The following is an 18,497-nucleotide window of genomic DNA, read 5'->3' on the forward strand; positions in this document are numbered from 1 at the left end:
CTTGACCAGCTATTCCGATCTTGGCTTGAGAGTGAATGGCTTCCAATGTGGATATATAAGTGCATCTGTCACATGTTCTTTGAAAATGCATACAACTTTTTATAATACATTCCCAATTAAGTAATGCAATATTTCAGTACCTCTAATCAGGAGCATTTTCCTAAATATTTTTTACTTTTTTTGCTAGTTTTTGAATGAAGGCACTAGGAGCTATGCAAAGTGTGTGTGTGTGTGTGTGTGTGTGTGTGTGTGTGTGTGTGTGTGTGTGTGTGTGTGTGTGTGTGTGTGTGTGTTAATTTATCAAAATGCACAAGCATCAAAGCAAGCGATCTTGCCAGCAAACTAAAAATCAGCACACTGAAAAATTAACAAATTGAAAAAAAGATTGATCAGAAAAGGAAACAATTTAACTTGTGATCCATTTACCAAAACACCACCACATATTCAGACAAAAGTCTGAATAGTGGTTGAGTTAAGAAAAATATTTTTTTGTAAGGTAAGGGGCAGAGTTAGGGACAGAAACAGGGTTACAGTTATCATCCATTAATAAGGTGGTTCTTGTTTTTCATTATTCTGACTGCAGACTAGTTCAACAACTTTTTTTAGTAAGTGCCTTATTTTACACACATACTGTGCCTTAGTTAGTGTCATCATACTGCTGCAATCTAGTAGTCCATCTTGCCTTTTACCATCAGTGAAAACATTGGACATAATTCACTTTAGTGTATCACAATAGAAAATGCTGCCTCTACTATTCTAGCAATTAATTTATCACCAGCTCATGACATTCCATAGACATAAGACCAATAGGGGTATGCTTTTCACTGACTACAATTTTCACACATATAACAGTGTTATCAATACTAGCACAAAATGTGGTGATTTGTTCCTTTCTCACTTTTAAAAAACAGTATGCCTACTATGGATGCTTTCTGTTACAAAATTTCACAAATGCTTGGGTATAGGTCTGGGCTTCTCTGTTAAATACAGTTTCATTGTATCACAGTCTTTCTATCAGAACAACATTTTAGGCATTCATAGGCTCACTTTGAAATACCCACTTAAATAACGAAGTGAACAAAATCTTCTCATTGGTTCATAGGTTGATACTAGGCTATCTGCCCTAGGGCATTTATAAGCCTAGCCAGAGTGTGTTTGGCTTTCGCCACCCTTTTAGATTAGTTGACTGTGCCTCTGTACAGTAGGTCACAGAAGGTAGCCCTTTTAAAGTTAGTTTACTGTACCTCTGTCAAGCAGGGACACAGAAGAGATCCCAGAGGTAAACCTACAATCTCCCATCCACTCGTCAAGATTTCTCTTGAAGAGGGTCAGTGAGGGGCTCTGCCTAACATGGATTGGGATTTTGTTCCAAAGTGAAGGGAGCCTCTAGGATATGAATCTGTCCCTTCAGCATGTCCTATTTATTTCTGTGCTGAGGTTCAAGTCCCTGGAGCATGTAGCTCTAAGGGATTTGGATTTCCTGAGGTGAAGCATGTCCATTAATTCTGGGTTGTATATGGCTTTATACGTCAGACACAGATCGCCTCTGAGTAGGTGGTACGCAACTGAGTAGAGCTGGAGTTTCTTTAGCCAAGCTGCATAGGGCATCTGTTTGAGCCCCTTGATCCTCTTGGTGAGATACTTTTGGGGTCTTTCCAGTTGCTGCAGGTATCAGGTAAGGATGAGGCATTGTATTCAATTATGGGCCTGATAAGTGATGAGTAGAGGGGCACAATTACCTCTCTTAATCTAGATGTGAATCCTTTCATGATAAGGTGGGCTATATAGAAGGTCTTTCTAACCACTTTGGCAACGTGATTGTCAAAGGAGAGATTGCTATCTACTTGGGTACCCTTTTGGAGGATGCTTGTGTCAGCTGGAGAGTCGATTACGGCACCCAGTTTGCAGTCATCTGCGAACTTGGTCAGCCATAGTCCACCCATTTTAGCCTGTACCTCTGAGAAATATATACTGAACAAGAGAGGTCCCAGGACTGAGCCTTGTGGGCAGCCACTTGTAACTGGTTTAGAGTCTGACATGGCACCTGCTATTCTGACCATGTGGGTTCTATAACTGAGCCAGTTTGCAACCCATCTTGTTACATAGGGGTTGATATTTAAGCTGGTGAGCTTATTTATGATGCCCGAGTGGGGTATTGTGTTCAAGGTTTTTGCAAGGTCCAGGTAGGCTGTGTGGACTACCTTCCCTTCATCTATGGCTTTGGTAACTGTTTCAAAGAAGTCGACCAGGTTCAAGAGGCAAGATCTGCCCTTAACAAAGCCAAATTCGGTAGGATCCAGTGTCTGGAGGTTCCCAATGTCTTTGTTTATGATTTCCATAATGATACACTCCATAGCTTTGCAGACCAGGCTAGTCAGGCTTATAGGGCGATAGTTTCTGGGGACTGTTGTGGCACCTCTTTTGTGTAGTGGGACCACTGTTGCTGTACGCCATTCCTTGGGTACATATTCTGTAGTAAGGCTGAGACTGAACAGTGACTTTATATGAGGGTTTAGTTTTTCTTGGAGCTTGTGTAAGACACAGCCCGGGACACCATCTGGTCCCATTGATGCTGGGTTTTTTGCTTTGGAGAGGGCAGCTCTCACCTGTGCATCTGTGATCTCAGGAAGGCTACACTCTGTTGGGACAGACATTTGCTCTTTTGGGGGGAGAAGGGGGGGAGAAGTTTGCACTGAACCTTTCTGCCAGGATGTTGGCAATGTCTGTGGGTTCAGTGTATTTTTTGTCATTTTGCTCTAACTCAGAGCATATCTGGGAGTTGCCTCCCAGGTTTCTGACATAACAAAAGAAGGCCTTGTGATTATCTCTAGTGTCTTGTGCAATTTTTCTTTCGAAGTTGGCCTTAGATGATTTTATGAGGGATCGTAGTTTCTTGCTAGTACTGATCAGAGACACCTTCCCTTTTTTGGGATTTTGCTCTATCATGTAGTAGCTTTCTCCTTCTGTTGTATAGCTTATTTATGGCTGGGGTCCACCAGACAGGTCTCCTGCCTTTGGAGGAGTGAGTCTTGGTTTTATTTGGGATAGCATGCTCCATGCATTCCTGTAGGTATCCATAGAATGCTTTTGTAAAGGATTCTGCATTTTCGGCCGTATTTTCCACTGGCCCGGGGGCTTTGAAGGATTCCACCTTGGTTTTGAGAAGTGTGAAGTTTACTTTTGAGAAGTTCTTCACCGTGGTTTACTTGGCTAGGGGTGGGGACGAAATATGTATGTCCAGTGAGATTAGTTTATGGTCTGATCTTGCCAATGAGGGGTATACCTCTGGTGTGGAACATAGAGACCCCATGTTGGTGATGACCAGATACAATATGTTTTCCCCTCTTGTGGGAGTGGTGACCAGTTGTTCCATAGCATCTGAGTTTATAAATTCTGGGAACCGTTGAGCGAGGGTGTTTGGGCTTGAGTAGTTTTCCCAATCAATGTTTGGGTAGTTGAAGTCACCCAATATAATGGTGTTTGGAGAGACCTTCATATTCTCCAGTGTTCTCAGGAAAGCCGAGTGAGGTTCCTGTTATTTGGGAGGGTGGTCTGTAGCAGGCTACAAGCTGAAAGGCAGTTTTGACCACTGTTAGTTGCACATGGATGGTCTCCGATGCTTCGTGCAGTGCCACTAACCTGGAGGTGTGGGTATCTTTGATAAATATGGATACCCGCCCTCTTTATGTGGTTCGGTCCAAGTTTTGGGGACAGAAAGCATGGTATGAAGTATAACCTGTTAGTGCTGGGGTGCTCTTGGGAGCCTTGAACCAGGTTTCTGTTACTGCACCGATATCGATATTCTCCATACTGAGGAGAATCTCGAGTATGTGCATCTTGAGGTTTAGACTTCTTGCGTTGAGCAGCATTACTCTTATTTTTTTTTTCTTTGTGTTGTCTATGGAGGTGGGTTTGTCTTTTGAGCCTTGCCTAAAAAAGGCAATATGGGGGATGCAAAAGCCTTTGCCAGTATTCAAAAACCCAGGGGTGGCAGGTGCAAGCCGCCCCTAGTGAAGCAACGTGGCTTGTCGAGCATGTTATCCCAGGCTGACAGACACTGGATCCCCTTTAAATGACACCAATACTTTAGCCAATTGTTAAAATTGATCATTTTGTCTTTATACTGTGGCATCATTCTTGGTGAGGGCAAGATGCTACTCAAGGTCAGGGTCATACCGGCCTGGGCTACATGCTCAGAGAGCTCCTCTATGTCTTTTCATGTAGTCCAGGGAGGTACGTCTCAGGTCATTCACACCAGCATGGACAATGATGGAGTCATATTTGTACTTGCTTTGGAGTGACCTGAGTGATTGTGTTATGTGGCGGATCCTGGCACCCGACAGGCAGCTTACAGTGACCTTCTCCTTGTTCAGTCTGGTGAGTGGGATGTCAGTGTGCTGACAATAGACTCACCTATTACAAGTGTATTAGGTGTGTTGTTTAGCCTTAACGGCTGTGACTGTGTGGCACACTGACTTTGTGAGCTATGTGCTATGTGGGTATTGTTTCGTGGTAGGGGTTGCTTGGATGTCTGCTTTGGAGGTCTCTGCTGCTTAGGCAGATTTTTATTTAGAGCCTCTGAGTATGTTTTTGTGTGTTTATGTGTTTAGTTTGCTGATGCAACAGGTCTATGTGAGACTGGATTTGTGGTGTGTGTGGTTACCTTCTCCCCCTGACAGGCTGTGCCAGTACTGGGTTGAGAGAGCTTAGCCTCCAGTTTGGCTATATAGTTGCATCTCTCACATATATTTGAGCTTGTTGGGAGGAGGAGAGGGTGGTCTGTATACATAAGGCAGTTGTAACATTGCCTCAAGATTCCCAGATTCACCAGCTGGACTGGGGAGTTAACCCGAAACTGACCTTTGGACATGCCTGAATAATATAGGGAACTACTTATTGACTGATTAGAAAGAACCAATAGGGAGCAAGTGCTTAAAAGGAGTATAAGAGGATGTAGTGCTTAAGTTTATTAGTGTTTACCTATGAGATTACTTGTACGAGCAAGTGCAGGGTTTTAGAATGAAAATAGAGTGTTTATTTTGAGATTTAGAGCAGTTCTAAGGGAAAAAGTGAAGAGCAGACTCTGTGGAGCTGGGAATAGTTTAAACCTGTTTAAGTGGCGCTGCACAACGCTGCTCTGTGCGCAAGACCACGCAAAAAGAGAGTTGCAGGGTTTTAAGAGAGAGAGATCAAGGAGTTTGGAATTGACCCAAAATGGCCAATAAAACTACAGCTTCTAGGCAGTAACCACTCCTACAGGGACAGGCAGGCTGCTCAGTGTTAACCACTGCCACTGGTGAACACAGAGACTTCCCTTTAGCCCAAGCAAGCACTGGCCTCCAAGAAACTTACAAACAGTTCAGAACATAAAATCTGTAACTGAACTTTCTTAAATTTCAGAAAGTGGGAAAAAAGCAAGAATTTTTTTTTTTTTTTTTTGTTTTAGTTTAAAGGTGGCAAAGATACACAAGTAGCAAAATAGTCAGAACAGTGCAATAAATGACCCCACACTTGAGTGCTAGGCCAGAGTCAGGTAAAATGCAATTTTAAGAAAATTGATTTTAAATTAAGTGCAACACAGGAAATGCAGTAAACAGCCTCTAGATGTGTTCTAAATACTGTTTCTAATACAGATATCAACTTTAGCAAGCCTGAAAATGCCAAAAAGTAGGCGGCAAAGCAGTAATTTTAAACAAAAAATCAGAAGAAAATACTTAAAATCTCAAAAGTGGCTCCTTTCTTCTCTCAGCGTTTTCTCCCCTTGGTAGGTGCTTCAGCAACAACTATCAAGCCTGGAAATATGCCAAATCCACGAGGCAGCAGGGTTTTAAGAGAGAGAGATCAAGGAGTTTGGAATTGACCCAAAATTGCAAATAAAACTGCAGCTTCTAGGCAGTAACCACTCCTACAGAGACAGGCAGGCTGCTCAGTGTTAACCACTGCCACTGGTGAACACAAGAGACTTCCCTTTAGCCCAAGCAAGCACTGGCCTCAAAGAAACTTACAAACAGTTCAGAACAGCAAATCTTTAACTGAACTTTCTTAAATTTCAGAAAGTGGGAAAAAGCAAGATTTTTTTTGTTTTGTTTTAGTTTAAAGGTAGCAGAGATACACACATAGCAAAAATAATCAGAACAGTGCAATAAATGACCCCACACTTGAGTGTTAGGCCAGAGTCAGGTAAAATGCAATTTTAAGAAACCTGATTTTAAATTAAGTGCAACACAGGAAATGCACTAAACAGGCTCTAGATGTGTTCTAAATACTGTTTCTAATACAGATATCAACTTTAGCAAGCCCTACAAAACATTCAGAAATACTTATGAAATAGCTGCTCAGCAAACCAGAACTCAATAAACAAATTGAATATGCTTATTCAAACCATTTCACAACAAGTGCATATTATTCTATACTAGCTGGTTAAATTAGTATATATTCTCTGTCCATCTCTTTTTACCACCACACTTTAGTCATCTTAAAGGAAAACTCCATCCAAAAGTCAAGTTTTTCTTTCTAAAAATGTTTTCCCTTCCCTGTAATCCAAGACTAAAAACTTCACATACAAAAAAAAAAAAACACAATTTAATAACTATGTTTGACTTTCTTTCCTGCATCTGTCTCACCTGTTGCATCACAACAGCTACTAAGAGTGGCACAGTAATTAATTTAGGTCACTTATCCCAACAACAGAGCCATTAAGAAAACAATGGCATTTAAATGTACCTTATCAGTTACAGATTGCCAACATCACACCTCAGATAAATGGTGTAGCCTGGATTCTGAACAAATGCAAGGCTTTCAAGCATGGTTTTCAGATTCTTTCCTTGTAGTAAAACTCAGTACCCCAAAGAAAGAAAGTAAATATGTTAATCTAACTTTCTTACTTTCTGGCAGTATATAATTTTGCATTTTATCTACACTGTAATTTCTGCAAAAGTGCATGTTTCTTCTAGAGTTTAAGAAAGAAGATTAACATCAAAGACTTTAATCCTAGCAACAATATTTAAAACTGTGAATACAACACAAAGCATCTCAGCCCAAGTAACACATATTAATCACAAGGGTCAGATTTCAAATACTTGAACACTGAACTACAGATGTTACTTTGAAAATGGCAATTAACTCAGATACATTTTCAAGCCTGGCATTCAAAGATTCCTTAAAATGCTGCAACAGAGATGCCTGTTGATGAAAATCAAAGGAGGGAGAGTAATTAAAAATGTAGATTCATGCTGTCAGTGAAAAGTAAGCAGTCACACCAATGTTGCCAACTGATGAGAGAGAAAATTACAGTAAATGATCCCCTCATTTTAAAGATTTCTTTCTGTCCCTCTAACATGATATGAGGAAGGCAAAGCCATTGACTGTAAAACAAAATAATGCCACCCCATGGCAGCCTTCTGCAGATCATTGTGCGATATAACAAATTAGAAAATATAAGTAGCCATTTTTTGATACAGAGGCATTAGCAATGCAGAAAAGTTCAAGGTTTGCTGAAAACATATGTTTTTCAGTTTTCTCTATCTAAGATGTGAAATAGAGAACTTAATTGGGCTGTAAATTATACAGTAGGGAAAATAAACATATAAGGGGAAAACATTGTACCAAATTTTCTTTATTTAGTCTCTGTATCAGTCCTTCATATCAGGTTAGTCTACAGTGCTTCTTCATTCAGTAATGCAAACTGTAAAGCAACACGGAAGCAGTCTGAGCTTTGGGGGTGCCATGATCTCCAAAACTATTTCTGTGAAGAGCATTGAATGCTAAAAGCACTGCTTGCATTTGTACAGTTTTTTTCCACACAAGACTAATAGAATCTTTAAGACACTGTTTCTGAAATAACAGAAAGGCTTCTCTAATCCACATTTAGCCATTGGTGTCTCGTTCCACCATGCAAGTTTAGAAAGGCAAAAGTCTTAATTTTGTAACCCAAAAAGACATCTGTGACACCATTTTTTGAAAAAAAAAAAAACACTGAGTTGCTAGATCAAATCAAGTTCCTAACAAGCACATCATTATTTGTTTTCTGTCGTGACAAGTAAAATAATTAGCAGAACCACATCATTAATTTGAAAAAAAATGAAAACACATGCAAGAAACCAAATGATCATATTCTGAGTAAAATGGGTTTGTCTTTCATGTCATAAGGCTACTTACCTGCCATTTGTGACTTCTGTCATCAGCATTAAATACACAGGCTTCCTAGTTCAATGGGAATTAAATACTGGAACAAGTCAGAAAAGCAATTGTTAATCTTCATAGTGTTATTAGCCAAAAAAAAAAAATCAACTAAGTAGAAATAGCAATCCTCTATCCCACATTGTACTAAAGTTACAGTTTATAAGGAGCACAATTAAATTGTGCTATTTTTACAAGTCACCTATATTTATTACCACAGCACATCAGTAAAAGGAGTACTTAATTGTATCTTACATGTCAAATTGTAATTTTCCAAGAAGTTTGAAAATGCACTCATTCAAATTTACTTTGTTGGTGTGACAAAGGGAAATACTGCCAGTCCAGCTAGCTGGAGTTTTGTAAATAATTATATGTCATTTGTAAATATTAATATGATTTATATAGAAATGGTACAGAAGGAGATTTTGCCAGCCCAGCTATCTGGAATTTTGTAAGTGGTTGTGTGTTATTTGTGAATGTCAACATGCTTCATGTAATATGCTTGTGTTACAGCTATATTAGAACTGTATGCCATATTGTACAGATGTGTGCTGAAGAGATATTTTGTAAAGTACTAAGCAGAAATGTAGATACACTATTGTAACTGTTTCAATGTATATATTTCAACAATGGAAACTGCAACACAAGAAGTTAACTTTAGAATATTAGCTGAGACTGAGTTAATATATGGCTGGGCCATAAAAAGAGATGTTATCTTTCAGTTTCAGTGCAACAGGGACATAATGTCTAGAACTAGAAGTTTTTTGTATTGTCTTTAAATGTGGAGGAATGTAAATTATTTTATGACTTCCACCACTGGCCAAAAGATCTGTGGTCTATGTGTTTTCACAGGTGGATGCTAAATGCTACCAGCTGCAGTGGTGGTTTTTTACCTGGGATAGTCAGAATGACAAGAAATTATGTCATTCTGCAAGTATCCCAGCAGTAATATTTGGGATATTAATTTAAACACTCTCTGAGAAAGAGACTGAGCATTTTGTATTTTGTCTTTGACGTGACAAGAACATCCACTCACCACATCAGCCTGCCTGTTGCTCTATAAGTAAGTTAACTATGGTATAGTAATTCTCTTAGATTCAGTCAGGAATATAGTGAACTATAGCTTAGATGCTTTCTGTATTTATTTCAGACTGTCCTGCAATGTCATTTTAAATATTTCCTGTGATTTTGAACTCTGATTTAACTGTGATTATTTACTGAGTACTTTATTTTTTGTTTTATTATTTACTATTAAATGTATTTAAACTTTTCATTGTGGCTGATATTTGTGAGGCCTATTTAAGTTCTAAGAGTACTTGTATATTTATTTGGTGACACTGTAGGCCACTCCTAATAGCCTTGCTCTTGGTCAAACTACCATTTGGATTAATAGTAATATTACACAGTAAGATTGGACACCCTTTAAGGGCCTTAAAGTAGCTGATAAGGAGTGATTGGTGGCAGTAATAACTACTTTACAGTCTGGGTAGAAGGGGGCATAGCTAGTAAACCTGTGCCAGCCTGTTTGTTATAGTCTAGAATCTCTTACACAAAAACATTATATGTTATATTATCTATCTGTAAATGGATCATTTTTTATCTTTGCTATGTTAGGACTCATTTACCTAGTCTGTTGAAATGATCTTATGCACATTTTTAAAGTAAAAAAGGAAATAAAGAATGTTATGTTTTTGCTAAACTAGATATTTTATTTATTTATTTATTTGTTTATTTATTTATTTATTTATTTATTTATTTTACATTTGTTAACCGGGCTAGTCCAACTGGATACATGTCCATTTTCAGTAGAGGCCCGGGGAGATAAGCTCCACATTAAGTAAATAATACAGATCAGCATAAAAGAAAAAAAGAAGAATTTTCAAATAAGAACTTAATATTGAGAGAAGTGAGTACAGAGTTTATGACAGGAGTACAGTACTATAGAGAAAGAGAGTACTAGCACAGCAGTACAGTACTATCGATACAAAGTCTAACACAGAAATACAGTCCTATTTACATAGTAAAGGGTATGACATTAGTGAGTGCAGAGTTTAATGCAGTATAGTACTATTTACATGGTAAAGGGTATGATATTCAACATACTGTATGTTAGGAACGAAGGCACAGATTTAAAAAGTGAATTCAGGTAGTCTTAAAGTATAACTTAATGCGCAAGAGAGTGTATGTATATGCATTTAAAACAGAATGTTATACTCATAGTAAAAATATAGTTAGTCTGTATACAGATGGTAGAGTTTTGCTAATAGCCGAATGAGTATACAAAGATCAAATACAGTGATATTTCCCTGGGAGTAGGAAAGTAAAAAAGGGGGGTTAAGTGAAAGATTACTCATTCCATAGGTTCATAGGTTAGTACTAGGCTAGCTGCCCTTGCGAGCCATTTTAAGCCTAGCCCAATTATCCCTTGTGAGACTCAAACCCTGCACCTTGTGTTTTTAAGGCAAACACCTTAACCATTAGGCCACCCTCCCAACCCCTATGGGTTTTGGGTGCAAGGTATACAGTGATGTTGTACTGGGGAATATCAGTCAGGGTTAGTACAAGGGCATAGCCATTGTGCTTTTAGGAAGATTTTTAGTTGCTTTTTGAAGAGTGGTAATGATGACTGAGATACAAGTGTGCTGGGAAGCCTGTTCCAAGTCTTCCCCAAAGAGTTTGGGAAAAGAGAATCACCTGCTCTGTTGTGGGATTTCTGGATGGTGACCAGTAGTTTATCTGCTGAGCGAAGAGTAGTAAGATTAGAGTAGGGAGAGATGAGGCTACTGAGAATAGGAGTATTACTAGGATGGTACAGAATCTTATGCGTAATGTTGAGTTGTTGAAACTCTAGCTTATTTTGCATTTCTAGCCATCCTAGCTGTTTGAGATTTTGACAATGGTGAGTTCTAAACGAGGAGCCAGTAGCAAATCTGGCAATATTGTTATAGGAAGTGGTTAGCTTATTAAGGTTACTTTTGGAAAGATTAGTATAAATGGGGGAGGCATAGAGGAGAGTAGAGATCAGATGGGTCTGGGCAATGGTAGTTTTGGCTTCAGGGGTAAGGAAAGGTTTTATCCCATATAAGGAACCAAGTTTTCTGTTTACTGTTTTAATAGTAGAGTTGATGTGTGAGTCATAGTTAAGGTTGTGGTCAATTGTTATACCTAAGAGTTTGGTAGTAGGGTCAGGAGCTATAATTGTACCATTATTGGATGTAATAGTGAAATGTAGTGGGGTGGATTTTAGAGTTGGAGTAAATAGCAATAGTTTGGGGTTTTTTGGCATTTAGGAAGAGGCATCATTGTTGGAACCAGTTTTCCACTAGGTTAAATACTGTTTGGGTGATGGATTGGAGTTCAGAAGCAGTTGGGGCTTTACAAATTAAAGTGGAGTCGTCTGCATATTGTATGCAGGTAGCCAGAGGTAGATTTATACTAAGGTCATTTATGAATATAGAGAAAAGTAGAGGTTCGAGGATAGAGCCTTGAGGGACACCCAGGGTAATAGGGAGATGTCTGGACAGTTGATTGTCCCATAGGACAGCCTGCTGTCTATTATGTAAGTAGGACTTAAACCATAGTAATGCCTGTGAGTCAAGTGAGAAAGATTTGAGTATGTTAAGAAGTATTTGATGATTAACCATATCAAAAGCTTTGGATAGGTCTAAGAAGAGTACAGAGGAGTGCATGTTATTATTACGGTGATGATTAATACAGTCTGTAAAGGACAGGAGAGCAGTAGTGGTACTATGGAAAGGTCTAAAACCATGCTGACAGTCAGAAAGTAAGTTATTTTGGAGATGGTGGTCAAGAAGTTGTTGGTGGATGCATTTTTCCATGATCTTGGCTAGAGGAGGAAGAAGGGCTATTGGTCGAACGTTAGAGAGTACAGTTGAGTTACCACTTTTGTGGAGAGGGATAATGTGAGAAATTTTCCAGAGAGAAGGAATGTAACCTTCAGTGAGTGTTCTGTTAATTAGGATAGAAATAGGATAGGCTAGTACTTTAGCTGCAAATTGAAGGTATTCAGCAGGTAGGAGATCAGCTGAGGGAGTGCATGGTTTAAGTTTATGAAGTAAAGTATAGATGAGGGATGTTTGAACAGGTTTAAGATGAAAGGTCGAGGGTATGCTTGGTAGGGAGGGTGAGAGGATAGAAGTAGTAGGAGGTAAGGTGTTTGCTAAAGATTGGGCTGTTTCAGCAAAGAAGATATTAAAAGCACCAGCAATCTGGTTGGCAGTGTGAAGAGAGAGAGCTGATGGGGTTGGTGTTTTGGAGTGGCCTGGGTATAAAAATCTATTGATGCCTGACCAGAAGGTTTGTGGATTTTGTTGTTGCTTTTGCTGGTGTTTAAAATAATAGTTTTTTTTATCCAGAAGTATTGATGTTTTGGTAGCATTTCTTAGCTGTCTGAAGTACTGACGATCAATTGGGTCTTTAGTATTTCTCCATTTGGACCATATTTTATTTCTTAATCGGATTTGTTGCCTAGTCTCTTTAGTGAGCCATGAGGCTGCTTTACTTATAGTTCTTACTGAGCGTGAGGGGGCATGGTATTCCAAGATTTGTAAGAATTTAGAGTTAAAATAGGATACTGCTTCCTCAAGAGGGAGTAGTTTTAAGGATGACCAGTTACAGGCTTGAAGTTCTGCCTGGATGTTTGATGGATTGAAATGTGTTTTGTTCCGGGTGGTTTTGATGGTAGTTTGGTTTGGGATAAAGGTTTTTGTCTAGTTATATAGGTAAGTGAGTGGTCACTGATGTCATCAGGAAGGATACCTACTTCGTAAGAGATAGGATGGCTGTTAGTTAGGATCCAGTCTAAGGTACTTTCTTTGCCACTGGGTTTATGGATTCTGGTAGGGGAGGTAATTAATTGGGAGTAGCCATAAAGGTGTATATGGGTTGTGGGTTTGTGTGAAGTACAGGTGTTCCAGTCTATATTAAAGTCACCAAGTACAATGGTTTCCTGTGGGAAGGATGTAGAAAGCCAGCAGAGAATACTTTCTAGGATGCTGATGTTAATGCCTGAAGGTAGGTAGGAGCATATTATATATATAGATTTATTAGCATTAACCTGGAGCTTGGAGATAAGTATTTCACCATTGTTATTTAGAGGTGGTTGTACTTCTAATGAAGTAACCTGTAGCGTGGATTTGTATAGAATTGCTACCCCACCACCCATTTTGGATATTCGGTCTTTTCTAAGAATATTATATCCCGGAGGAGTTATTTCATTGTTACGTATATGTAGATGGATGTAGATGTACATGATATGTAGATGGATTTGAGAAGACATTTTGCTACTTCATCGTGTGTGCCCTTTTCTACCATACTCTATTTCATAATTAGTCATATTTGTTCTTTTTAATCAATATATTCTCCATATATCTAATCTTACCTACCTTTCACCTTGAGAAACAATATGCACCTCTCTTTGTCCTCCCTGAGTCTGCATTTAATGATTTTATTACTCTTTTTTCTTAACAAATTATTCCAGAAATGTATTATTTTTATTTCACCTTTATTTAGTATAAATGAGCGGACAGGTGATCTGCTGTGGCGACCCCTAACCGGGAAAAGCCGAAAGAAGAAGAAGAAGATTTCACCTTTATTTAGTATATGTCATGTCTCCTTTTCCACTCGCTTGTTCAAAAATAAAGTTCTTTTTGGAAATATTTCTTTTCTAAGATGTCCGTCATCTCTCATCTGGATTTTAGCATGTAGTTATTGATTGCATTTTGTTGACTAGATAGATCTAGTAATCATATGCCGTGCTATCAGAGGAACTCATTGGGGTGTCTGCAGTGAGTCAGAGAAATTTGAGCAAAACTCTGTAGACTCTCCCCACTCATTGTAAAAAATACCATGGGGACAGACAGGCATGAAACTGATTAAACATCTTATCGTATGGATAATTTCAAGAGTACGGCACCAGTATTAGTAATATCATTGATGTTTATACTAAATTTGTTTAGGTGGTATATTGTTAAATAAAAAATATGCTTTAGTCTCTACCCCACTCTGTCCAGAAAATGTCACTGGTGCTACTTGCTACGATTTCATTCTATAAGATATAGTAAAAACTCAAAGACATCCCAGAAAAGGAGGAACAGCAGAGAAAAATTGTATAACTCCTTACCTCTGAAGTAAATGCAAGCACAGCAAAATAGTAACAACGGCCTGTCTATTCTATATTTCTATATGAAGAGGCTTTATCAGAATTTGAAAACTGCATCTAGATTGTTCTTAGCACAGCCAACTAATAATGACAGAATAATATTTACAATAGTATTCTAAACGACTTTAAAATAAAATAATTATTGTATGTTGTATCTTTTGCATTAAGTGATCTATTTTATCATATTTCCCTGTACTAGCTCTCAGTGAAAAATCAAACATATTAATATAGGTCCTGGAAATGTTTAATGAATTAGACAGACAAACATATTGGAGATTTTTACATTTTAATTTATGCATAGAAATTTAGCATATTATGGCATTTTCCAGCCTTTGCCTTGCCATATTTTGTTGAAATATACGATTATGTAGTCCATTTAGCAGAAGTGGTGGATGAAAGAATACTCCACTTGAAGAGAAATATTTTTTCTGTCTTTAATATAGTTTGCCAAATAGTGGGTACTCAAAAGAAAACAGATGTCTACACTAAGGAAGCTGAAACATAAGACAAATCTCATTAATTTAAATTAAGGCATACTATTGAGATTTATGAAATTTAAGCATTCAATGCATTTTCTATAATAAATATTAAGACATTTTCAGTTGTTATCAAAACATGTAGCATGGTATAACTGGAAGATTTTAATGTGTTTTTGCTGATGCATTTTGGCATTTCATCAAACACATCACTTGTGCAGTAAACACAAATTCACTGGAACACAGGTTTCATGTAATACCTTTTACTGGACCAACATAGGTTTTGCAGTTCCTTGGGCTGCCACATTAGCAGGAGCTCTTAGTTTGGACAGTAAGAACTCTTATCACAATAATTTATGATAACTTTTAAAAAAGTCTCAGAGCCAACTATAATAAATGGCAGTGGTGACACTAGTGAAACCACTACATAAAGTGAAATGCTTTAATTAATTTTTGACTAGTATTTGTCAAGAAATAGTGTAAGTGAATGCCTTTGATAAGGGAATAATCAGGACCTGAAGAACTAAAGAGTAGCTACCACAATACTGCTGCTAAAAAATGCATTCATGGCTGTATTATGCCAGAGAGAAGAATAAGCAAAACAGTGTCTAGAGCTCTGAACTGTATCGATAATTTTTAATGGCAGCTATTCTCCATGATGTTACATTAATAATCATATGTTGCATGTGTAATGATCAGAATTGTTAAAGTCTTTATTATTATTAAAGCCCTCTGACATTAATGACAGTTTTGAAGCTGTATAGCATTCTATTCACAATAGAATAACATGGATCTGTGAGGCTGTGTTGCTTAAGAATCAGAAATGTTTACTTCTCTAGTGAAGGTAGTGCATTGCAAAATGTGCCCTGATAAAACATCCAGAAGCATTGTCTTCATTAGCTTTTTGTAACTTTGTCATGACTGTTAAGCTTCCTAATTATTAGTCTTTAAGATTCCTTATTATAATAAGTGACTTTCCTAACTTACTACTTCATACTTTTGATGTTCTCATCAAAGCAGATTTGAATAAATGACTCCAAACTTAATCTGTAGTTAAAGAGCCAGCACCATAAATGCAGCATAAACTGTGGATTTCCTTAACTTTTTGCACCATATATTTTAGTTCAAATTAATTCATGTAGACAGATATCTTACAGGTTTGCATTTCTATTAGCCAGGGCATATATAGAAAATGCCACAAGATGAGTTTAGTGAGAGAGATATTTAAGAAGCTAGAAATGAGGAAAGAGTCCAACTGGAAATTGCTAGACTTGCAAAAAAGAATATGACAAGGTCCCAAAAAAGCACTTGGTGTTATGCTGTTTTTTTATCATGTTTTTTATTACAACCTATGGATTAAAAAAATAACTTTGGATAGTTCAGCTAGTGGTTGAAATTATTATTTTGGTGGAGACCTTCCTTGGAAGTGAATTAATTTTGGGCAATTTCTCTAGGGATTAATGCTAAGTGAGTTTTATCGTGTTATAGGTTGTTTCAAACTGCACAGACACACGCCGTTACTTTTTTGTTTCCTAAAAAAAGCTGATTAGAACATTTTGCAATGGTTCATGGTCTTGCAAACACTGGTAGAATTAGTGCAGGCTATATACAATGATTGAATGACAAAAGTATGAGCAGAGTTCAGACTCACAGAGGAGTTCTTGGTGGGAGAGGATGTGCATCAGAGTTCAGTTTTAGTCCGCTGTTGTTCATACTGGTGATGAACTACATTAGCAAATAGATTAGAGAAGACAGATCAATAAAGCTGCTGTAGTATTGCAGGTAGACTGCGAACAGGACCATCAGCACATGATACAGGAATGGAATTCAAATCTGAAGCCTACTAGATGAAACTGAATACAGATAAGACAGTTGTCATAGCAACAACTGAGGGGAAATGAAAACAAGCTGAAAATTAGGATAGAAAGGAAAACAGAGGAACAGGCTGAGAGCTTCCAGTATCTAGGAGAGGTGGTTGACGAGAAGGGGAGTATGAATGAGGAGGTCAAAGATAGAATCAGAGGGGCTGCAGCCATCTAGGGTTGCACCTTTTCAGATGGCCAAAGTGGGACAATTGTGGTACAAACATCAGATTTTGCAGGCCAAAACATACCCACGGCCAGTACAAGGGACAGAACTTCACATTTTTACCTAAATAAAAGCTTATTCTTGTAGCATTTTAGTTGCTTATTCTGTTTCTTATAACATTTAGGTGTTTCAGATACAGAATAACTGTTTTATGCAACTACTACATAAAATATGGGAAATAATTTTGGCCTACTATTTCAGGACAGTTGCCATTTTTACAATATTTTTGCAGGACACAAATGCCCAAAGAGGGACTGTCCCTTGAAAAGTGGGACAGGTGGTAACCCTAGCAGCCATCTGGCGCAGAGTGTCAGTAATGTATAACAGAAGAATGCCAAGGAAACTAAAAAGTGAGTTGTACAAAACATGGGGTGCAACTAGTACTACTGTATGGTGCAGAAATCTGGGCAGTGAAGTCATAGCAGCTAAAGAAGTTAGAAGTGACCGAGATGATGTACCTGAGATGGGTGATAGGATGCACACTCTGGAAGTTCAAAGAAATGATGACATCAGAGCAGAAGCCCAAGTAGCTCCAGTAGCAGAGAAGGGGAAAGAGAATGGATTATGGTGGTTTGGGCACATGTGCCGAAAGGCAGAGAAGATTTGGGAAAGACAGAAAGAAGGCAGAAGGAAAAAAGGCCATCCAGCAAAGAGATGGGTGGATTGTGAAGACCTGCAGCATGCAGGCATTACTGTCAACCAAAGTAGGAGAGTAGCATTGAATTGAGGGAAATGCAAACAGATGAAGTGATACGCCAACCCCACCTAGAAAAAACAAGGATTAATAATGATGATTATACGTACAATATGAATGTTGAAAGACAAAACTGTGTTTTTGCTCATCTTGTTGTTCAACAAAACAGCTTGACAAGCAACTATAGATTATTTATGCTGATTTCTGAAAATAAAGAGAAACTCTCGAGACAATTGTACTTACATTTTACACTGAACTAACGGAGGTCGCTGGACAAAAGTCGGCTCGGTTGGAACATAATTTAAATGGATGCCTATTACTGCACCAATGCTAATGTCTCCAGGCTTGGTATATGAGTCGCCCTTCAAACTTTGCAGTTTACACCCCTGTGGCATCATCTGGTATGTGATATTAATATGCATCAGTAATAGTATTATCATAGACAGCAACATCTCAGTCCTAAGGCAGATGGATTGTTTCTTCATGAAATAAGAGCCATTATATAACTGAAATTCAATTTCAGATCAGATCATCAAGGAACAATATGGTGTATCTGTATACAGTACACATACAAGCAGACATGTAATATGCTTAACATTTTCAGCAGTAAACAGATTTCTAACTTAATAATACCATAACAGAAATGGTGGCACAGTGTCTTATCAGCATCATTAGATTACCTACCTTACATTGAATAAGAGTGCATTTTGTATTTTGTAATATAAATCTTGTTGACACTTGATTAATTCTAGTTACTTCTATTAAGCCTGGTGTAAGACATTGTTACATCACTGTTTGATATATACTTATATTACCAAAGAGTGTCTGCTCACATATTTATATGTAACATGCTGTAAGGCTGATTGTGCTGTATATGTCT

This window comes from Protopterus annectens, chromosome 17.part0, assembly GCF_019279795.1.
Source record: "Protopterus annectens isolate FY-2018-M chromosome 17.part0, PAN1.0, whole genome shotgun sequence".
Lineage (NCBI taxonomy): Eukaryota > Metazoa > Chordata > Ceratodontiformes > Protopteridae > Protopterus > Protopterus annectens.